Below are 24,124 nucleotides of genomic sequence, written 5' to 3'. Positions count from 1 at the left end.
CCCATGAGCTCTGTTGCTTTTCTGTTCCACATTTCAAATTCTGTTTTTTGCTTGCTCAACGTCTTCTTGATGTCATTCATCCCTTTAGCTGTATTGTCTTTCAACTCATGAATTTAATTTTGGAAATTGGTACACATCTCATTAATTAGTTCTCTCCAATCCTGCATCTCTTCTGGGACTTTGATATATTCCTTTTCCTGGGCTATGCCTTCCATTTTCTTATTCTGGCTCATAAATTTTTGCTGATGTCTAGGCACCTGATTAGTGTGTAGTTTACTCAGATGCTCAATTTCTTTGTCTTTTATTGGGATTTAGTGGCAGGAGGCTGTGTGTTACTGTTGCTCTTTGATTCTTGATGCAACCTGAATCATTAGGGTTGTCCCTGTTAGTTGCTCAAAGGTGTGCTCTGCACCCAGTAATGGGTTGCAGACCTACTTCCTAGGGCCTTGGGAAGAAAGCTATGAAAGTCAGAAAATGCCTCATTTATTTTTTATTTTCTCATATGTACTTCCTAGTTCTGCCAACAGATGGCACTCTTTGACAGTCCTCTCAGTTCAATGCATGTTTAGAGTGTTTTTGCTGTAACACAGCCTGGATCAATCTGAAAGGGTCCTACCTGGAGCCTAAGAGCCTTGTAATTTGAACTTTCTTATAAAAAAGTCTCTAGCCTTCTCTGGCAGCCCCCTCCCATTTTCTGGGTAAGAAATAATTCCACTCCCTTCTGCATCTTCAACAATCAGTCCCCCTTCATAGAGGAAATTGAGAGGGTCAGGTTTCTTTACTCCCTTGCAGCCTCCTAAGGCAAACAATAGCAAGGCCTCCCTGGCCTGGAAGGGCCCATGGGACACAACAGACCAAATTTGTGGGTCAAAACCTGAGTCAGCCTTAGATCTTGTCCCTCTCTTCCCTGTTTTCTGGGAAGGTGCATCCTCAACAGTCAGTGCCAGCTATAAGAGAGGGAGATTGAGAATGTTGGATTTCTCCAGTCCTGTTTAGTGTCCTAAGGTAGACAACAGTGTGGTCCCACTCAGCCTAGAAGGGCTGGTAGGACACAGTAGACCAGAACTGTGGGTCAGAAGCTATCAGCTAAGCAGTGTCCCTCTCTCTCCCCTTTCTGGGGATTGTAGATCCCTGGATACCCCTTTGTAGTCAGCTCAGAGGCCTTTGTGTCCTTTTAAAATTTATTTTTAAAAGATCCTTAGATTACATAAAATGTTACATTAAAAAATATGAGAGATTCCCATATGCCCTACTCCCTACACCTCCCACTGTTCCCAACATTACCAACTTCTTGCACTAGTGTGTTACATTCATTACAATTGATGAACAGATTTTGAAGCATTGCAGCTAAGCATGGGTTATAGTTTACATTGTAGTTTACACTCTCTCACACTCAATTCTGTAGGTTATGGCAGAATATATAATGGCCTGTGTATTAATCAGGCAAAGGGGTACTGATGTATAATACCAGAAATTGTTTTTTTAACAAAGGGTATTTATTTGGGGTAGGAGCTTATAGATAGCAGACCATAAAGCATAAGTTACTTCCCTCACCAAAGTCTATTTTCACATGTTGGAGCATGATGGCTGCTGACATCTGCAAGGGTTCAGGCTTCCTGTTTTTCTTCCCTTCCAGGATATTGCTTCTCTCTGGGTTCAGGGTTCCTTGCTTCCCAGGACTCCAGCTTCAGCATCAAACTCCAACATCAAAACTCCAACATTAAGAACCCTTAACTCTGTCCTTTGCCTTGCCTTTTATCTGTGTGTCCCTGCTCATCAAAGGGTGGGGACTCAATGCCCTTCTGTCACAAGTGATTAACATAATTACCTAATCAAGTAAACCTATGAATCCAACATAATTTAATATGCCTGCCCCAAAAAAGATCAGTTTACATACATAATCCAATATTTCTTTTTGGAATTCATCCATAATATCAATACGCTATAGCCTGTATCTGTCATTGCAATATCATTCAGGTCTATTCCAAGCCCTGAAAATGCCCCTATATTATACCTCTTTTTCCCTCTCCCTGACTTCAGCACCACCAGTGGCCATTGTCTCCACATCGATGAATAGTTTTTCCATTGATAGAACCACAGTAAGTCTGTAGTAGAACACCAGTAAGTCCACACTAATCTATATTTTATTTCCCAATCCTGAGGATTCTGGAATGGTGATGCCTACTCTACCTGAGAGGTGACTTTGAACTAATTTGGCTAATAAATGAGACTTTCTTGCTTGCAGTTGTTGACTTTCTCAGTTCCTTGGTATGGTGGTTGTCCATCCTCACCTCCTTGTTAGTTGTCCTGGGTGAGGCCAATGAACTGGAGAGTAGGTGTTACACCTCCACTGAGACTCAGGGCCCAGCTGACACATGAACCATCCAGAAATTCAAGTCTTTTGGATGTATACCCACCAATTCCAGCATCAACTATAGGTTCAAATAAAAGAGATAGAAGAGGCATGTGTAGAGAAGTCACATTTGAGTCCAACTCTGTCACACTCGGGAGCACAAACTCCAAAGGAGGACCCAGTGGCCAGGCATCAATCTCTGGAGCTATCTGCCCTGAACATATGAGCTGGGTATCTCTGGATCCCTCAAGTGTCCCACTATTTGTGGTAGCATCTGCTTTGGCAGTCTATGACATCCTGCAGAGACATTTTAAGTGTAAATCTCTGATGGCCTCCTGGCTTACTTTGAAGTCTCTTAGCCATATAAAGTCATGTATCTTTACCTTTCCCCTTCTTTAGTTCAGTGTCCAGTCTCATTCCTGGGAGTCATGTCCCACATTGGGGGAGAAAGTAATGCATTTATATGCTGAGTTTGGCTTAGGGAGAGGCCACATTTGAGTAACATGGAGGCTCTCAAGAAATAACTCTTAGGTATCCTACATCACTAGGCTAAGTTACAAATTTAAGAGCAAAAAGTACATAAGCATAGTCATCAATCTCAAGGGTATATCAATGGGCCATCCTTTTTCACTAGTCCTTGGTCCTTGGGGGATTGTTGCTGTAGCATTAGAGAATGTGGCAGAGCTCCCGAATATAGGACTTCAATATTCTTTCAGTTATTGTGTGAATCTCTACCCACTGTGGCAATGCCCCATGAACATTTGAACATATTTATATACCTTGTTTATATCCCCACATGAACTTCCTCCCATGTCTCCCCCATCACAGACACCCCACACCAATGGTCCTCTCCTAACCCTTTTGTAACCCTTTTGTGATCTAAAACTTCTTAAAAAATGAAGCCAAGAATATTTTCAAATTCGCTATAGGAAAATGAAATAATAACGAAAGGTTTAAACATCAGAAATAAAATACATAATAATTTAAGAAAACAAAAACTAAAATAGGATTAAAAAGGGGTATTTAAAAAATGAAAAATAGTTAAAAAATTAAGTTTTGCCTTTCATCACTGTAATATATGTTGTCCTGTATGTACAGTTACATTTTCTTCCATTACTTCCCCAGTATTTTACCTTTTTCATTTTGTCTTCAAAGAAGTGTTAGGTCACAGTAAAGTCATACAGAATATAGGGGACTCCCATATACCCAACATTCCCCCCTTTTTCACCTTTCCTTTTTAAGAACATTTTTTACATATGGATGGTACATTTGTTGCAACTGATGTACAAATATTAAAACATAGCTGCAAACTATGGTCAGTGGTTTCTATTATGGTTTATATTTTAGACCATATACCTTTATGCATTTTTGATTTAATTTAACTTGACCTATATCCATCATTGCAAGATCATACAGAACACTTCCTTTGCCCCCTAAATACCTACTCTTCCATTGATCCCTTTCCTCCCTCTCCCTCCCCTTAGGACCCACTGTGCCCACAAGGCTTCACTCCTTGAAGGACAAGATTTGTAATTCTTGCAACAATGCTGATGGCTTGACACAGTCGTCTGTCCTCCCCTATTGGGAACCACCCATACTCTCCAGAGACACCCTCCCCTGTGTTTGAGAACATATCAAGACTCCCCGGTATGGGAGTTTAACTCCTTTCCACTCATTATGTGGGTCTCCCTCCACTGATCCAACACACTATGACAAAAGCATCACTTGCACCTTATCTAGAAGACTACTCAGGTGTGCCCTGTCCCAAATGTACCTCCATCCAGCACCCTAAACCAGTAGCCCTTCCTTGTCATATTGCCAAAACAATTTTCTCAGGATTGTAGTTTCAACCACATACCTGCCAATCCCCAGTGTTCACCTGCTACCTTCCCCAACCCTTCCCCCATTTTCATGGACCATCCAACCCATCCTCCCTACCCTAGCTCCCTGTTAAGCTTGTACCACCCAACCCAATAGTATCCCTACACCCTTGTCATATCCCTTTACTGCACAACTACTCACACCTTATCATAGATTTCACCCCTGTGGGCATTGGGTCACAATCTTCTTCTCCCTTTCTATTTCCTGTAAACCTATCTTCCAGACTCTAGCTCCCTGAGTTGGCTCACTTAACTTAATTCTTATCAAAGAGGTCATGTAATATTTGTCCTTCAATGCCTGGCTTGCTTCATTCAACATAAGGCCCTTCAGATTCATTCGTGTTATCCCATGTGTTGTACTGTATTCCTTCTTACAGTTGAATAATATTCCATTGTATGTATAGACTACATTTTGATTATCCATTCATCTCTTAATGGGCATTTGGGTTAATTTTCCAGTTTTGGCAATAGTGAATAATGCTGCTATGAACATTGTTGTGCATATTCCATTCTTGTCTTTTGTTTTCAGTTCTTCTGGATATATACCCAGCAGTGGAATTGATGGGTCTTATAACAGAACTACAGTTAGTTTTTTGGGGAAATCCCAAACTGTCATCCAAAATGGCTGGGCCATTCTATATTCCCACCAGCAGTAGATGAGGGCATCCATTACTCTGCATCCTCTCCAACACCTTAGTCCTCTGATTCTCTAATGTCCACCAGTCTGATGGAAGTAAGATGGTGTTTCATTGTAGTTTTGATTTGCATTTCCCTAATAGCTAGTGATGTTGAGCATCTTTTCATATGCTTTTTAGCCTTTTGTATTGCTTCTTTGGAGAAGTGTCTGTTCAAATCACTTGTACATTTTTTTTTTAAAGATTTATTTATTTATTTATTTAATTCCCCTCCCCTACCCCGGTTGTCTGTTTTCTGTGTCTTTTTGCTGCGTCTTGTTTCTTTGTCTGCTTCTGTTGTCATCAGCGGCATAGGAAGTGTGGGCGGCGCCATTCCTCGGCAGGCTGCTCCCTTCTTCGTGCTGGGTGGCTCTCCTTATGGGTGCACTCCTTGCGCGTGGGGCTCCCCTACGCGGGGGACACCCCTGTGTAGCACGGCACTCCTTCCGTGCATCAGCACTGTGCTTGGGCCAGCTCCACACGGGTCAAGGAGGCCCAGGGCTTGAACCGCGGACCTCCCATGTGGTAGACGGACACCCTAACCACTGGGCCAAAGTCCGTTTCCCACTTGTACATTTTTAAAATGGGTTGTTGGTCTTTTTACTTTTGAGAAATAGGATTTCTTTACATATGCTGGATATTAGGCTCCTATCGGATATTTGGTTACCAAATACTTTCTACCATTGTTGAGGTTGTCTTTTCACTTTCATCACAAACTCCTTTCTGGTACAAATGGTTTTAATTTTGAGGAGGTCCCATTTATCTATTTTTTTCTTTTGCTTCTCATGCTTTGGGTTTGAAGTTCATGAAGACATTTCCTATTACAAGGTCTTATAGACACTTCCCTACTTACCTTCCAAGGTCTTTATGGCCTTGGCTCTTATAATTAGATCTTTGATTCATCTTTAGTTAGTTTTTGTATAAGGTGTGAGATGGATATTCTTTTGGATATTCATATCCAGTGTCCAAGCACCATTTGTTGAAGAGGCCATTCTCTTCTAGTTGAATGGTCTTGGTGGCTTTTATAATTAGATCTTTGATCCATCTTTAGTTAGTTTTTGTATAAGGTGTGAGATGGATATTCTTTTGGATATTCATATCCAGTGTCCAAGCACCATTTGTTGAAGAGGCCATTCTCTCCCAGTTGAGTGGGCTTGGTGGCTTTGCTGAGGATCCAGTGACTGTATATGCCATGATCTATATCAGAACCCTCAGTTCAGTTCCATTAGTTATTGTCTGTTCTTGTGCCAGTACCATGCAGTTTTGACCACTGTAGCTTTGTAGTATGCTTTAAAGTCAGGTAGTGTGATTCCTCCAATTTCATTTTACTTTGTCAATATGTCTTTTAATATTCAGGGACTCTTGCCCTTCCAAATAAATTTCATAGTAAGTCCTTCCAATTCATTAAAAAACACTGTGTTGATTTTTATTGGGATTGCATTAAATCTGTAGATTAGTTTGGGTAGGACAGACATCTCAGTGATATTTAGTCTTATCCATGAGCAGGGAATATTCTTCCTTTTATTTAAGTCGTCTTTGATTTTCTTTAACAGTTCTTTGTAGTTGTCTACATATAAGTCATTTACTTCTTTAGTTAAATTATTTCTAGATATTTGATTTTTTTAAGTTTCTATTGTAAATGGTATTTTTTTCCCTTGATTTCCTCATCAGATTGCTCATTATTGGTGTAGAGGACTGCTACTTATTTTTTTGCATTATTCTTATAACCTTTGACTTTACTGAACTCATTTATCAGTTCTAGAAGCTTTGTTTCTGAGGGCTTTCTATGTATAGGATCATGTTGTCTGTACATAGTGAAACGTTTTTTTTTTTCATAGTGAAACTTTTACTTTAAATATATATATATATTTATTTATTTCTCTCCCCTTCCCCCCCAACCCCGTTGTCTGTGTCTATTTGCTGCATCATCTTCTTTGTCTGCTTCTGTTGTTGTCAATGGCATGGGAATCTGTGTTTCTTTTTGTTGTGTCATCTTGTGTCAGCTCTCCATGTGTGTGGCACCATTCCTGGGCAGGCTGCACTTTCTTTCACGCTGGGTGGCTCTCCTTGTGGGGCATACTCCTTGCACGTGGGGCTTCCCTACACCGGGACACCCCTCCGTGGCATGGCACTTCTTGCACGCATCAGCACTGTGCATGGGCCAGCTCCACATGGGTCAAGGAGGCCCGGGGTTTGAACCTCGGACCTCCTGTGTGGTAGATGGATGCCCTAATCACTGGGCCAAGTCCGCTGCCCCTTTTTACTTCTTCCTTTCCAATTTTGATGCCTTTTAAATCTTGTTCTGGCCTCAGTGCTCATGCAAGTACTTATAACACAATGTTAAATAAGAGCAGTGACAGTGGACATCCTTCTCTTGTATCCAATCTTAGATGGAAACCTTTTAGGAGTTCATGATTGTCTATGATGTAGCTGTGGGTTTTTCATAAATACCTTATATTATGTTGAGGAAGTTTCCTTCTATTCCTATCTTTTGGAGTGTTTTAATCAGGAAAGGGTGTGTTTTGTCAAATGCTTTTCCTGCATCTGTAGAGATGATTATTTGATCATGTGTTTTTTTTCCTTTGATCTCTTTAGGTGGTATATTTTATTGATTGATTTTCATATGTTTAATGCTCATTGCATACCCAGGATGAAACCCATTTAGTCATGGTGTATAATTTGCTTGATGTGTTGTTCAATATGATTAGCAAGTATTTTGTTAAGGATTTTAGCATCTGGTTCATTAAAGATTGGTCTGTAATTTTCCTTTCTTGTATCATCTTCGGGTTTGGTATTAGGGTAATGTTGGCATCCTAGACTGAGGTAGGCGATGTTCCTTCTACTTCTGTTTTTTGGAAGAGTTTAAGCAGGATTGGTGTTCTTTCTGGAATATTTGGTAGAATTCACATGTGAAACTGCTCCTGGGCTCTTCTTAGTTGGGAGGTTTTTGATGACTGATTCTATTTCTTTACCTGTGATTGGTCTATTGCATTCATTTTTCTTCTTTCACCAGTGTAGGCTACTTGTGTGTTTCTAGGAATTTGCTCATTTCCTCTAAATTATTCTTTTTGGCATATAATTTTTCAAAGTATTCTCTTATGATACACTTTATTTCTGTGGGGTCAGTGGTGATTTCCCTTTCCTCATTTCTTATTTTATGTATTTGCATCTTCCTTTTTTTTTTTCTTTATTAGTGTAGCTAAGGGTTTGTCAATTTTATTGATCTCTAAGAACCAGCTTTTGGTTTTATTTTTTCTAGTCCTTTCTAATTTTCAATTTCATTTAGTTCTGCACTAATCTTTGCTATTTCCTCCATTGTACTTCCTTTGGGGTTAGCTTGTTGTTCTTTTTCTAGTTCCTCCAGGTGTGCAGTTGGGTCTTTGATTTTAGCACTTTCTTCTTTTTAAGATCAGCATTTATGGCTGTGAATTTTCCTCTCAGTACAGCTCTGCTGCATCCCATAGGTTATGCTATGTTGTGTTATTTTTTCATTCATTTCAAGGTAGTTACTGATTTCTTTGCAAATTTCTCTTTGACCCACTGATTGTCTAAGAGTATATTGTTTAACTTCTATGTCTTTGTGCCTAATCTGCTTCTCTGCCCCTTGCTGATTTCCAGCTTCAGGCCTTTGTGATCAGATAAGTTACTTTGTGTAATTTCAGTCTTTCCAAATTCATTGAGAGCTGTTCTGTGGCCTAGCATATGGTCTATCCTGGAGAATGATCCATGTGCTCTCAGAAAGAGTGTGTATTGCACAGTATTTGAGTGTATTATTATGTGTATGTCAATTAGGTCCAGGTCCTCTAATGTATTATTTAGGGTCTTTGCTTCTTTATTGATTCTCATTGAGATATTCTGCCTAATGGTGATAATGGTGTATTAAAATTCCCCAGAGTAATTATAGAGGCATGTATATCCCCACTTAGTTATTTCCCTTGTCTGTCTCATGTATTTTGAGATTCCCTGGTTTGGTGCATAAATATTTATGATTGTTCTTTCTTCTCGATAGATTTCTCCTCTTTTCAATATATAGTGTCATTTTTTTGTCTCATAATAGTTTTGCATTTAAAGTTTATTTTGTGTGTTTTTAGTATAGCTACTCTCACCCTCTTCTGATTATTGTTTGCATGTAAAATTGTTTTCCATCCTTTCACTTTCTGTCTTCTTGCATCCCTGGGTCCTTGATGAGTTTATTGTAGGCAGCGTATGGATGGTTCATATTTCCTTATCCATTCTGCCAATCTGTGTGTCTTGACTGAAGAGTTTAAGCCTGTAACATTCAATGTTATTACTGTCAGGGAATTACTTATATTAGCCATTTTTTTTTTAGACTTATATATGCCATATGTTGTTTTTATTTCACTTCTTATCTTTTTATTCTTACATTCTCCTCCACCTCTCTCCTTTTTTTCCCTTTCATCCTAAAGAACTCCCTTTAGTATTTCTTTCTTTTTAAAGATTAATTTTTTATTTTCTTTCTCTCCCCTTTCCCCCCAATCCCCCCATTGTCTACTCTCTGTGTCCATTTGCTGTGTGTTCTTCTTTGTCTGCTTCTGTTGTTGTCAGTGGCATGGGAATCTGTGTTTCTTTCATTGCATCATCTTGTGTCGACTCTCCATGTGTGTGGCACCATTCTTGGGCAGGCTGCACTTTCTTTTGCACTGGGTGGCTCTCCTTATGGGTGCATTCCTTGTGCCTGGGACTCCCCTATGTGGGGGGCACCCCTGTGTGGCACAGCACTCCTTGTGCACATCAGCACTGCATGTGGGTCAGCTCCACACAGGTCAAGGAGACCCAGGGTTTGAACCATGGACCTCCCATGTGGTAGACAGACACCTTATCCCCTAGGCCAAGTCCACTTCCCTCCATTTAGTATTTCTTGAATGGCAGGTTTCTTATTGACAAATGCTGTTAATTTCTCATTATCTGTTAATATATTGAAGTCTTCATTTTTTGAATGCCAGATTTTCTGGATAGAGAATTTTTGTCAGGAAGTTTTTTTCTTTTAGCACCTTAACTCTGTCATACCACTGCCTTCTTGCCTGTATGCTTTCAGATGGGAAATCAGCACTTAATCTTTTTGAGCTTTCCTTGTATGTGATGGATCTCTTTTCTCTTGCTACTTTCAGTATTCTCTCTTTGTCATGAGCATTGGACAATTTGAAAAATATATGTCTTGGGTAGATGCATTGGGATTTATACTTTTTGGGTTGTGCTGTACTTTCTGGACATGTACATCCCTTTCCCTCAGTAGGGTTGGGAATTTTTCAGCCATCATTTCCTCCAGCATTCCTTCTGTCCCCTTTTCCTTCTCTTTTCCCTATGGGATGCCTACAGTGCATATGTTTCTGCAATTCAAATCCTTAAGTTCCAGCTGGATTTTTTCTGTCTTTTCATCCTTCTGTTTTGCTGTCTGATTTCAGATGTACTGCCTTCCTCATCATTGATTCTTTCCTCTGTTTGTTCACATCTGCTGTTTTGTGCTTTCAGTGTATTTTTGATTTCCTGCATTGTGCCATTAATCACCATCATATCCATTGTCTTTTTATGTATGTATGTTTTCAATTTATTCAGTATGTTCTCCCAGTGTCTTTTTTTAAGATTTATTTTTTATTTATTTTTCTCCCCTTCCCTCCCCCCAGTTGTCTCCTCTCTGTGTCTATTTGCTGTGTGTTCTTCTGTGTCCACTTGTATTCTTGTCAGTGGCACCGGCAATCTGTGTCTTTTTGTTGCATCACCTCTCTGTGTGTGTGGTGCCATCCTGGGCATGCTGCACTTTTTTGCCCTGGGTAACTCTCCTTGTGGGGTGCACTCCTTGTGCATGGGGCTTCCCTATGCAGGGGACACCCCTGTGTGGCATGGCACTTATTGCATACATCAGCACTGTGCATGGGCCAGCTCATCCCATGGGTCAGGAGGCCCTGGGTTTGAAATTTGGACCCCCCCCCATGTGGTAGGCAGATGCTGTATCTGTTGAGCCAAATCTGCTTCCCCCTGTTTATTTTTAATATCCTCAATCTCTTCCTTCACTTCATTAAGTTGACTCATGATATTTGGACATCTTTGATTAGTTTCATGTTCTGTATTTCCTCCTTTTTTCCAATTTATTCATTATCCTGGGCCATGTCTTCCTGTTTCTTAGTATGGGTCATAATTTTTTGTTGGTGTCTAGGCATCTGTTTATCTTGATGGGTTTATTCAGTTGATTAGCTTCTCTTTTTGCTCTAGTGTTTTATTTTGTTATTGTTTTTGCATGTTGTAAGTTTTCACTTTGACACTTCATTCCTCTTATTGTATAATAATAGCAGTAATAATAATAAGACCTAGGAAAATAAATACTCCACATGAGTAAAAAATCTTAAGGACAGTGGAATAAGTTTTAAAAAGTGGAATAAAAAAATGAAATGAGAAAAAATAGATAAAAGTAATGAGGTAAAAGCCTGGAATGATGAGTAGATAGGTGAAAAGGAAAGCAAAATTAAAAAAAATAATAAGGAAAGAAAACAGAAAAACAGTGTGAAAGAGAAATAAAATTTTTTTAAAAATTGAAGACCAAGGAAAATAGGCAAGGTGCATGAAAAAGAACAGAAAACAGAAGATAGATAAATGAAGGAAAGAAAAGAAATTCTGTAGGCAGAAAAAAATCAGTAAAAGTAAAATTGGGGGGACAAAGAGAGGGGAACACCACAAAAGAAATGAAACAGCAGCAGCAACAACAACAAAACAACTGAGGAAAGACAGCCTTCCCTTTAGGCCCCTAAGGAGCTTCTCAGGCTGCTGGTGTTCATCATTCACCCTGCAGCCTACCTTCTGCAGGCAGGTGATGGACCCAGTTTTAGTGATTAAAATTTAAAAAGTTAAAATAAAGAAGGGGGACTTTTTTAAAGCAAAGAAATAACAGGTCCAAGAGAACTTAAATCAGAAAGAGTGCCAATATATTCCTTGTTGTAAACTACTAACTGATGCCTGATAACCAGTTGGGTCACACCTTAGACCAGGGGCCTCATACATGCAAGGCAGGACTCCCTCCACTGAGCTAAATTGTCTCCTTAAGTTAATGGGTCTTTAGAGAGCTAGGTGCCACCTTTCCCAGGTGTTTGTAGACTTCTGTACTTGCTAGAGTCCTGCTGATGAGGTGGTTGTGCCCAGCCCCTCTCTAGTCTAATGGCTTTCTCTCCTCAGGAGGGCATCTGGGTGTGACAACCTGCCTGAGGGGATCCCACCTCCCCTCTCCCAGGCAGGTCTGGGTCACTTCCAAGATTCAAAGGGACCTGAGCTGGCCAAACTCACCACAAAGAAACCACTGTGCAGCATCTGCCAGACCCCTCTTCCTCCCAGGGAACACACCTTCCCAGTCCCTTGGCAGCAGCAAGCCAGGAGCCATGTGGCTACTTGCTGGGATTGTGGGGTACATGTGCAATTTCCAGCCACAGGGGTGAGCAACTCCTGGTTTTCTTCTTTATCTTTCCAGTACCTTCCAGATGACTCAGAGCACCTTCCTGTTCTATAAATATCTAGAGCACCTCCTTTAGCTAGGTACCTGCCTTCTGGGTGCTTTTTTTTGTAGGCATGTAAGTCTCTACCTACCTTCTTCATCCCTTTTCCTGGCAGTCCTCAAGGTTGTTTTTTTGGGGGAAGTGGGCTTGGCCCAATGAATAGGGCATCCACCTATCACAAGGGAGGTCCACTGTTCAAACCCCAGGCCTCCTTGCCCCATGTGGATCTGGACCATGCCCAGTGCTGATGCACATAGGGAGTGCTGTGCAATGTAGGGGTGTTCCCTAAGTAGGGGAGCCCCACGTGGAGGGAGTGCACCCCATAAGGAGAGCCACCCAGCATGAAAGAAAGTGCAGCCTGCCCAGGAATGGTGCTGCACACACGGAGAGCTGACACAACAAGATGATGTAATAAAAAAGAAACAGATTTCTGGTGTTGCTGCTAAGAATAGAAGAGGTCACAGAAGAACCACAGTGAATGGACACAGCAAACAAATGGGGGGTGGGGAGGGGAGAGAAAAAAATAAATCTTTTTTTAAAAAGTTGTTTTTTGATGTTTGGTCCTTTAGAATATCCTCCCAGTTGTCTCTATTCCCTTGGGGGGAAAAAATGCTAGACCCATAGGAAAGGAAAGAGATAAGAATAATAGTAATAATAATGCAAAAAATGTAAAGAGGAACTGCATAAGAGCTAGGAAACTAAGGAATATAAGTAAAAAACCATAAAAAATACAAAGGAATAAGAATAAAAAGAGTTGGAATAGAAAAAATTAAACAAGAATGAAAATAGAAAAAAAAATAGAATGAATTAAAATGCCAAGCACATCAGAAGACCATAGAAGAAAAGAGAGAAAATGAAAAAATGAAGACCAAAGAAGAACTGGTAGAATGAAAGAAAAGCAACAGAAGTCAGAAGGCAGAAAAACAAAAGGAAGAGAAGTAAAATAGGTTGAAAAATAAGTTTAGAAAAAGGAACAAAGAGCAAAGAAAACAAAAGAGTAACAAAGAAGCCACCCTGGAAGAGCAGCCTTCCTTCTTAGGCCCCCAGAGACCTCATAGGCTGCTGGTGTTCATCATTCAGTCACCTACAGCCTGCCTTCCACAGGTGATGCATCCAGTTTTACCAAGTGAAATAAAGGAAAAAGAAAAAAATCCAAGAAACCATTAAAAAAAACAATAGAATCTCAGCCTTATGTCCCTATCATGAGGTGCTCACTGTGTGCCTACTCTCTCTGGATCCCTTCACTCAGGAGGTACCAGGGCTCCAACCAGGCACCTACATGCAAGGCAGGGGCTTCCCTCTTGTGCTGCAGGAGCTCTATGAGCTAAACAGGCTTTTGGAAGCCTGTCTGGCTCTTCCTGGCCCTGTTTCCCTTAAGAGTTGGACTTTCTAACAGCTTTCAGGGGCTGGGCTAGTTGGGTGCCCATCCCTCCCCCTCCTTGATCAAGTTCCTCTCTCCCAGGGTGACTGGGTGTGGCAGCCTGCCTGAGCAGATTCCCCCTCTGCTCTCCCCAAGGCCACCTCAGTGCTAGCCAGATGTCCTCCCTGAGATTCAAAGGGGGCTGAGGTTTGCAAATCCACAGAAGGGAAACCACTCCCCATCCTGCAGCAGACCCGCTTCTTTCCAGGGAATGCTCCCTCCCCCTCAGCTGGCCTTTGAGGGCCAGGGGGTCCATGGAGGCTATTTGCCTTGAGAGTGGGGCTTGCCCACCACCTTTTCCAACCACAGGGGTGAGCACCTCATTGTTTTGCCTTGGGCTCTTTATCTCTTTGTCCACCTCCCTCCTGAATGATTCCTGCTGCCTCTTGCTCCTTGGATTCCCAAAACAGCTCACTTAAGTTAGGCCCCTGCCCCCTCTCTGCCATTTTTTTTTTCAAAAGAGATGAGCAGTACCCACTTCCATTGACACCATTTTCCAGATTAGTGCATCTACAGATTTTTAATCTGCTCAGTGAGTGAAAGGAAAACATGAGAATTATGTCTCCCCAAGTAGAGAATATCAATAAAGGGCTAGAAAGTATAAATTTAGTGGAAATAGAAATTCTGGAGTTGAAAAGTAGAATGATATGAGAACGCTAGAGGTGGTCAACAACAGGTGTTTCCCTGATTAAAGATCTAACAACTCCCTCAGCAGCCTGGAGTGTGCACCTTCCTATTTCAGTCCTTCCTCTCCCACATCATGTGCACTCCAGAAGATGTAGCAGTGATGGGAAATGGAATTGGCCCAGTGGTTAAGGTGTCCGTCTACCACAGGGGTGGTCCGCGGTTCAAACCCCGGGCCTCCTTGACCCGTGTGGAGCTGGCCCATGCGCAGTGCTGATGCGCGCCAGGAGTGCCCTGCCACGCAGGAGTGCCCTGCCACGCAGGGGTGTCCCCCGTGTAGGGGAACCCCACGCGCAAGGAGTGTGCCCCTAAGGAGACTCGCCCAGTGTGAAAGAAAGTGCAGCCTGCCCAGGAATGGCACCGCCCACACTTCCCGTGCCGCTGACGACAACAGAAGCGGACAAAGAAACAAGACACAGCAAACAGACACAGAGAACAGACAACCGGGGGAAGGGAGGAATTAAATAAATAAATAAATCTTTAAAAAAAAAAAAAAGATGTAGCAGTGAGACCTTCTAGTTTTCTTATTAATTTTACTGGTCACTACTGATGTTGAGTGAATTTTCATACCCTTGCTCATGCTTAACTCACTGCAGATCCTGAGATTTAGGGTATAAAGAGGAGGGGACTTGGTCAATTATTGTGTTTTCAGAGTCCTCTACTTCCTTCTGAGAACTAAAAACTTCACCCAGCCTGAATGAAAATATGGCAATGGAGACACAGCTCTGTACTCAGAGATATTCCACATCCCGGCCTCTGTGTCCCTATGAAATTTACAGGAAAATATTAGCCTCCATTAACAGGGAGAATTAGGACTCAAATTTCTGTGAACCCCAATATCCCTCAGAGAATCCCACATATTCCTACCCAAGTCAACCAGATCTCAATGAAAGCCCGCCTCATACCATATAAATTAATCTATCCCAGTCTCACAAGGGAGAAAGGTGATTGTTTTCTCATTAAAGATACTTATTGAAGCCATTTAAATTAGAGAATCGGTTTTTCCATTTCTGTAAACAAAAATGGCAGCTGGGATTTTTATAACTATTATATTGAATCTGTAGTTCCCTGTGGATAGTATTGATATTAGAACAATACGGTCTTATCATCATTGAACAATGGATGTCTTGCTATATGTTTAGGTCTTCTTTAGTTTCATTCAGTTTGTTTGCTAGTGTTCATGTGTTTTATCCTTTCATTAAATTCATTCTTAGCTATTTTATTTGTTAGCGGCTGATTGAATAGACTTATTTTTTGTTGTGCTGTTTAAATGAAACTGACTTTTGTGCCTTTATCTCCTACTATGCAAGTTTGCTTAATGCCTTTATTGTTGCATTAGTATTGTTGTGGCTTCTTTGGAGTTATGTAGTTAAAGGAGTATGTCATCTATAGGGATAGCTTTCCTTCTTCCATTCCAGTATGGATGACTTTATTTCTTTTTCTTACCCAATTGCTCTGGCTAGAAATTATAGTACATTGCTGAAAAGCAGTGATGAAAGTGAGTTAACTTATCTTGTTCATGAACTCTTGGGAAAGAGTTTCAGTATTTCACTCTTGAGTGTGATGTTAGCTGTGGATTTTTAAAATGCAGCTGTGAACAGAGTAGAATGACATCCACAAATGACCATCCACGTAGTGAGCAGCAGAAAGTCTCCAGATTATAGGCATCCTGTGAGTGCATTTTTGAAATCCTGGAATGTGAGTTAATTGTTGGATACCTACATTTTTGTGGTTTTGAAGAACTTAATTCTCGCTAATATGTTCAACGTTTAATAAGAAGATCATGATAGGCTATGCCTGAAATATTTTGATGTGTTCTTAAATTTTAAAAATTCAATAAACCCTATTAAATGAATTTTTCTTTCCTCAGGTTATTTATAAAACAGTACTTTAACTAGAGTAAGAACAAGTATTAGCCAGAATCCTTGAGGACTATGTGTGTGTCTGATGATAGGTATCAAGCCATATGGTGGTAATATTGTAGTCCAGATATAAATGGTGCTGAACCTATTGGATTATGAATATAAAGCAATAAAAATGTTTCAGAATTTGCTGAATATGAACCATGATTGCTAACACCAAATATGTATGAAAATAGATTGATTTAACACTAAATAGAAAATTAGTAACTGTAGTCATAAAGTATAAGAAACTAAAATCTAATGATTGTAGGAATACGATGCATTAAATATACAAAAACAAGATAATTCAGAAATGAAATACAGTATAACATATTGAAATAACATATACATATTGCTTTTGAATATATATAGACTTTCATAGATCATTGATTTTGAAAATCTGTAGACATGTATAGAGAATGACTAGATTTTGGCAACGTGGTAATGTTTCTTAAGAGAGGAGTACATGTAAAAGGAACATTCAGTAGTCAGGTGGAGAAAGAAAATAGACAAGAAAAGGTGCAGTAGAGGTAATGAACTGAGTGAAGACCCTTCTTGGAAGAGTGGTGGAAGTATAGAATCTGAAAATATGAGGAAGAAAGCTTCCATATTTTAAAATATTTCATAAAACATGTAGAAAGAGAAACAGAGCTGTATTGTTAGAAAGCTATTTTCAGTTTCACTTCTGTCTATATAATTTTTTTAATTATATGAAAACCAAGAGAAAAAACATTATTATTTTCAAGTATCAAAGTAATATAGGGAGAAAAGGAGTAGGTGCAGAGTAATCCACATCAAATGAATGAAAGCTCTTTGTCATGATCTATATTATGTACTGAAGTATACTTTCTGAAAAGTAGAGAACAGGCATTAAGAAAATGAAATAATACATGATAAGATATAAATTTAAAAAAACTCAAAAAGTGAATGAGAAGAAATAAGAAAAATGGAAATACAGCTCAAAATTGAAGTATAATCTCTAAGAAATAGGGTGACAAGATAATGCTTAAGTAGATAAAGTGAAAAGCTGAAAGGGCTGAAATATTAAATGAAGAATGTTAAAGATTGAAGAAAAACACTCAGAAGTTGAGGAATGGTTCCGATGATCCACTAGCTGAACCCTGGGTGCCTGAAGCAGGAAGTGGGTGGGGCCATCCCCAGTCTGGAGGCCTTTGGTGGGCCCTGAGGTCTGGGTGGGGTCTGTACACGGGCAGTGCTGAAGGCTGCCCGGCCCTCCCTCCCATGATGTTCAGCTCCAGGCTGCAGGCCTTGGCAGGGTGTCCAGGCTCCTTCAGCCTGGCCTTTGGTGATGACTGTGGTTGCTCAGGTGCTAGGCGGCCTTGAGCTCTGTACCCTGGGGATGTTTGCAGGAGGTGTTAGTCCTGTGCACTGGGGAGGGTGTAGACCTGTGCTTAGTCTCATCCTTTAATACTGGACCTCCTGCTGCCGGAGCAGGAAGTAGTGCATTCATCTGGGTGGACCTGGGGACTCCAGATCACTGATTTGTCAATTAAAGAAAGTCCATGAACTGGGTTTCCACAGAGCCATTTAACAGATGGATGAGCTCTAGGATGACTGTGTGCTCCCCCTTGTTGAGGGCAGTTCTGGTTTATGTCCGTTGTCCTTCCTTTTCATGTCACCCCCTCTCACTAAGCGTATCCTGATGTGACTTTATGTTACATGGTCAAAATATTAGGTCTACTTTGGGCATTTCTTTAAGAAAGGTTGACTTAATGACTGAATGATTTAAGTTAAAAAAACTTGTAAAACATAGGGTTTGCAATGAGACACAGGCATATATACTTGTGTCTGGATGGCCTATCCAGGAAGGAGGTATGTGAAATTGGTAATTAGGTGTCTGAGCAGAGGTAGAACAGAGGGAATGGGCTGAATGAGAGGGAGGCTTACCTTTAATTGTGTAGCTTTTTCAACATTTGATTTTTATTAAAATGAGTGTTTTTCCTACAAAATACACAATAATAAGATTCTGGGAAGGAATCATTATAGGCATTTGACATATGTCCTGTTATGTGAATTTTCCTTCTAGGAGATGCCTAGTCAGCTGGAAAATCCCAGGAAATGGGACAAAATTTTGTTTTTATATTCATGAGAAATATTGGTATGTGTTTTTCCATTCTTTTAATATCTTTTTCTGGTTTTGCCATTGGGGTAATGTTGGCCTCATCTCATGAGTTAGGAAATGTTCCCTTTGCATTGTTTCTGAAAGAGATTGTGGGGAATTGGTTTCATTTTTCCTTAAATGTTTGGTAGAATTTGCTTTTGAACTGTCTGAGCCAGGTCCTTTGTTTTTTGGAATGTTATTAATTATTGATTCAAAATTTTAATGGCTATAGGGCTATTCTGATGATCTATTCTTGTGTTCATTTTGATCATTTGCACCTCCCAAGAACTTTTGAGTCATTACATCTAAGTTATAAAATTATTGGACCTAAGGATGTTCATAGTCTTGTTTGATTATCCTTTTACTGTCTGTGGAAGCAGTAGTGATGACCCCTCTTCCATTCCTGGTAATGGTAATTTTTATCTTCTCTATTTTATGTTTGCTTAGCCTAGCTAGAGATTTATCCATTTGATTAGATCATTTCAAACAAACTAAGGCTTTAGTTTGGGCATATGTTTTGATTTCTATGTGATTAATGTGCAGGAGTGCACTTGCTGGGCTGTATGATAAGTTTATGTTTAGTTTTATAAGAAACTGCTAACTAGTTTTCAGAGTGACTGTACCATTTTACATTCCCTTATGCAATGTATGAGTGATTCAGTTTTTCTGCATTCTCACCAGCATTTGGTATTGTCACCTTATGTTTTAGTTGTTTTAATAGTGTGTAGTTATATATCATAATGGTATAGTTTGCATTTCCCTAATGACTAATTATATCCAGCATCTCTTCCTGTACTTATTTCCCATCCATTCATCTACTACGGTGAAATGTTTGCACATATATAGTGCCCATTTTCTAATTGGATTGTTTTTTTTTATTTTTAAATTTCCCCTCCACCCTTGCAGCTTGCTTGCTGTGTCCATTCTCTGCACACTCTTCTGTGGGTTTTTTTGCTTGTCTTCCTCCTTTGTTGCATAACCTGGCTGAGTTGGCTCTCTGCAGTGCCTGTGGGCTGGGCAGTGATCCACAGCCTGTGGGTGAGCCTGCCTTCACAAGGAGGCCCTGGGATGAGAACCCAGGGCCTCCCATATGGTAGACAGGAGCCCAAGTGATTGAGCCACAGCCGCTTCCCAGGATTGTTTTTTCATGGTTGAATTTTGAGAATTTTGGAAATTCTTTTGATTTATTCTAGATATCTGTGTTTTTATGGGCTTTTTATTTTTTTGGTATTTGGCACAGGGGTTGAACCCAGGACCTCATTAGTGGGAAGCCAGCCCTCTACCACCAAGCCACATGGGCTCCCCTGAAATTTTTTTGTTTACTTGTTTTTTATTTTTGTTTATTTTAGCAAGTACTTGGATCTGAACCCAGAACCTCTTGTGGGAAGCAGGTGCTCAACTGCTTGAGCCACATCCACTCCCAATATTGTAGATAGCTGTTCCAGATATCAGTTTCAGATAGTCTAGGTATGTGTTCTTTCTTTGTCATAGTTAAGTTTGTAAATATTATTCTCTGTCAATAGTTTGCCTTTATAGTTTCTTATTTTCAGATCTGTAGTTTTAAAATTTGGTGAAGAGCTGTGTATCATTTTTATTTTTTATGGATCTCATTCAGTGCACTCTCTCTTCAGAATCTGTTTCCATGTTTTAAAATATCAGCTAGTTTTGATGATACCCCAGTCTTTCTCTTGCCTAACATCACAACTCCATTGATATTTCTGCTTCAATGTCACAATTTAAAAAAATTTTATTTTCATTATTTTTAAAGGAGCTTTAGTTGCCATAGATGTTCCATCAAAAATATAGGGGGTTCCCATATACCCTACTCCCTCCCCCTAACACACTTTTCCCCATATACATTATCCTTCATTAGTGTGGTCCATTTGTTTCATGGGATGAGCACATATTGAAGCATTGCTGTTAAGCATGGTCTATAGTTTGCATTGTTTCACACTTTGCACAGCACATTTTTATAAGTTTTGAGAAAATATATAATGACATGTATCTGTTATTGCAGTATCATGCAAAATTATTCGTGTTTGAAAAATGCCCCGCATTATACCTATTCTTCCCTCTCCCTCCCCTCAGAACCTCTTGTGTCCACTGTCTTTATATCAATGTTATGTTCTTCCATTATTAGAATAATAATAGTCTACTTAATCCATAGGTGCATTCCTCCTGTTTGTTCATTTCTCTGTCTTTTAGAGTTGGGATTGTGTCACTTTCTTACCCCACAGTAATCCAGCAACAGCTACTTCAAATAAGTGTGGAACCCGACCACCTGGTTCCCCTAACTGCTGCTGCTCTGTCTAATCCACCATATCACTTGCCTGGACTACTGTGGTAGCTCCCTAACTGGTCTACCTTTGACCTACTTGCCACTGTGGTCCGTTCTTTTTTTTTTTTTTTTTTTTTGATTTTGTAAAAATATTACATTAAAAAAATATGAGGTCCCATTCAACCCCACCACCCCCACCACCCCCCTCCCCCCCCAGCAACACTCACTCCCATCATCATGACACATCCATTGCATTTGGTAAGTACATCTCTGGGTATCTCTGCATTCTTACCTAGCAGCCAGAATGATCCTGTTAAAACCTCAGGCAAGTCTTGGCCCTTGTTTTTCTTTACTGAAACCCCCATGCCTTCCCAGCTTACAGTAAAATGCAAGACTATTACACTGGACTACAAGAAACTCCACAATGTGTGCTCCAAGTTTTAAAAGCAGTTTTATTGAGATATAGTTACGTACCATATAAGCTATCCTAAGTGTACTTTAGTATAATTACAGATGTGTGCATTCCTCACCACAATCAAGTTCAGGACATTTTCATTACTCCTAGAAGGAAAGCCCTATACTCCTTAGAAGTCACCTCTCAATCCCTCTATCATTCTCCAGCCCTACATAGCCACTATAAATTTCATCTCTATAAATTTATCTTTCCATTTTATATTAATGAAATCATAGAATATATGGTACTTTGCATGTAGTTTCTTTCACATAGCATAATGTTTTCTTAAATTACTACAATTTTTTAAAATGAGGGAAGTTTTATGTTTACAGAAAATTCATGTAAAAAATACAATGTTCCCATGTATCCCTCTATTGTTGACTCTTTGCATTAGTGTGTCAGCTTTGTGAGGATTAATGAAAGAATATAAGATATTACTGATAACTATAATCCTTAGTTTACATTAGGTGTATTTTTTCCATCTACCTTCCTATTATTAACAATGTGTAATAGTGTCATCCATTTGTTATAATTCATGAAAGAGCAATCATATATTTGTTAACCTCAGTCCATCATCCATAACAGATTCACTTAGTTAAACAGTCCCATCTTTAGGCTTCTAGCTTTCCTTCTAGTAACGTACATGACCTTAAACAAATTCTCTCAACCACATTCACAAACATGTAATTTACAGTAAGGTTCTGCCATCACCACTATCCATTCCCAAACATTTATAATCAACCTAAATAGAGATTCTGCACAATTTAAGTATCAGTTTTCCATTCTCTAACCCATTGTATCCCTTGGTAACTTATATTCTAGATTCTAAATCTGTGAGTTTGCTTCTTATCCTTAGTTCATATCAGTGAGATCATACAATATTTGTCTTTTTGTGTCTGGCTTATTTTACCAAATGTAATGTCCTGATGGTTCATCCATGTTGACGAATGCATCAGGACTTCATTCTTTCTTAGAACTGAATAATATTCCATCGTATGTATTCACCACATTTTGTTTATCTATTCATCTGCTGGTAGTTATTTGGCTTCTACCTTTTCTTTATTGTGCTGTGAACATTGACTTACAAATACCTGTCTGAATCCTTGCTTTCAATTCTTTTGGATATATATGCAGAAGTGGGATTGCCAGTTCATTCAGTAATTTTAGTTTAACTTTTTGAGTTACTGCCAAGCTGTTTTCCACAGCCAATACACTATTTTATATTCCTACCAACAGTGTATGAGGTTTCCTATTTATATGCATCCTTACCAGCACTTGCCATTTTCCAATTTTAAAAATAATAGCCTTTTGAGTGGGTGTGAAGGATAGCTCATCATGCTTTGATGTGCCTTTCCCTAATGGCTAATGGACTTGAGCATCTTTTCATATGCTTATCATTTGTATATCTTCTTTGTAGAAATGTCTGTTTAAATACTTTGCACATTTTTAATGGTTTTTTCTTTTTTTGTCATGCCCAACTCCCTTGGAGATAATTGAGTGATCAAGCTCTTTCTTCCTTCTCCACTTGTCACTGGCTATATCCTTGATGTGGAAATAGCCCCTCACCATTTGCCTGCTTCCTCCCCCTCCTTTGATCCCCAGCTCCAGTCTTGTCTTCTCTGACTTAGGTAACCTTTTTTTTTTTTTTTTTTTTTTTTTTGAGGTACCAGGACTGGGCATTGAACCTGAACCTGGGACCTTGTATGTGGGAAGCTGGCACTGAACCACTGAGCCCACATAGGCTCCCTTGAGTTGGTTTATTCATTTGTTTGCTTGTTTGTTTTTAGGAGGCACCAGGAACCAAACCTGGGACATCCTATGTGGGCAGCAGGTTGAACTTCATCAACTCATCTTTCTTACCTGCTCTGTTATCCTACCATTGACCCCTCTTCTTCAAGTTGTATTTGCTGATTCTTTATCTCTTGCTCACTGAATTGTAAATCACTCCCATAAGGTTTACATTCATCTCTACCTGCCCTGTGCCTAGCACAGGGTCACCTAAACAGTCACCATGCACTCACTTTATTTAATAGAGTGTAAAGAGTGGAGACGGTGGCTCTTTCCACCAATCTATGATGACCCTCCTTGTTGGGTAGGTGGTTTCAGACCATCATATTTGCAGCCCTTGAATGTAGTTGAGGCTCACTATGGGCTTTGAGGGTGGCCCAACTTGGATGGAATTGTGACTCTTGTGAAGTCATTTCCACAGTGGTTTACCTTAAGTCAGACTTCCCTGTACTTAGATCTTGACATGTACTTGGTGGGTCACTTCAGGAAAACTACTTTGAGATCTTTGTACCTATTCCTCATCTGTAAAATGGTGATAAAAAAATACCTAATTTTTCAACTTTGTTTTATAATTGAATCTAATTTTAGCTTGCCTGACTCCCTAGACAGTCTCCTTCCAATCCTGTTCCTCAGAAAGGAGAGTGATGGACTCAGTGGGTCCCATGCTTTTAAAAAATTTTTTTTTAAATTTATTAAAGTATACCACTCATACATAAGCATACATAAACATGAAGTGTATAATAATAGTTGTGAATTTACAAAACAAATATATATAACATCATACAGGACCCTCATACCTCACCCTATCACCAATACCTTGAATTGTTAAACATTTTACATTTATGATTAAAGAGCATTGTCACAATATTGCTACTAACCAAAGTATTTTCCCCCAACCCACCCTATTATTATCTTTATATCATTATATATGATCATTCATAAATAATAAGTATGGTAAAAATTGTGAAGTTAGAAAGCAAACATGTGTAACATCATTCAGGGGTCCCATACATCAATCCTCCACCAACACCTTGTATTTTTGTGAGATGTTTCTTACAAATTATGAAAGATTTT

General features: G+C 39.6%; 1 long non-coding RNA gene across 1 annotated transcript in view; it reads left to right on the top strand.

Annotated features, from left to right (window-relative positions):
- LOC139438531 (uncharacterized) overlaps nt 1-24,124 on the top strand; it is a 50,201-nt gene that overhangs the window by 6,926 nt on the left and 19,151 nt on the right. The gene's annotated exons all lie outside the window — the stretch shown is intronic.

This window comes from Dasypus novemcinctus, unplaced genomic scaffold, assembly GCF_030445035.2.
Source record: "Dasypus novemcinctus isolate mDasNov1 unplaced genomic scaffold, mDasNov1.1.hap2 scaffold_193, whole genome shotgun sequence".
In the NCBI taxonomy this organism is placed as follows: Eukaryota; Metazoa; Chordata; class Mammalia; order Cingulata; family Dasypodidae; genus Dasypus; species Dasypus novemcinctus.
This window is presented reverse-complemented; position numbering and strand designations above follow the sequence as displayed.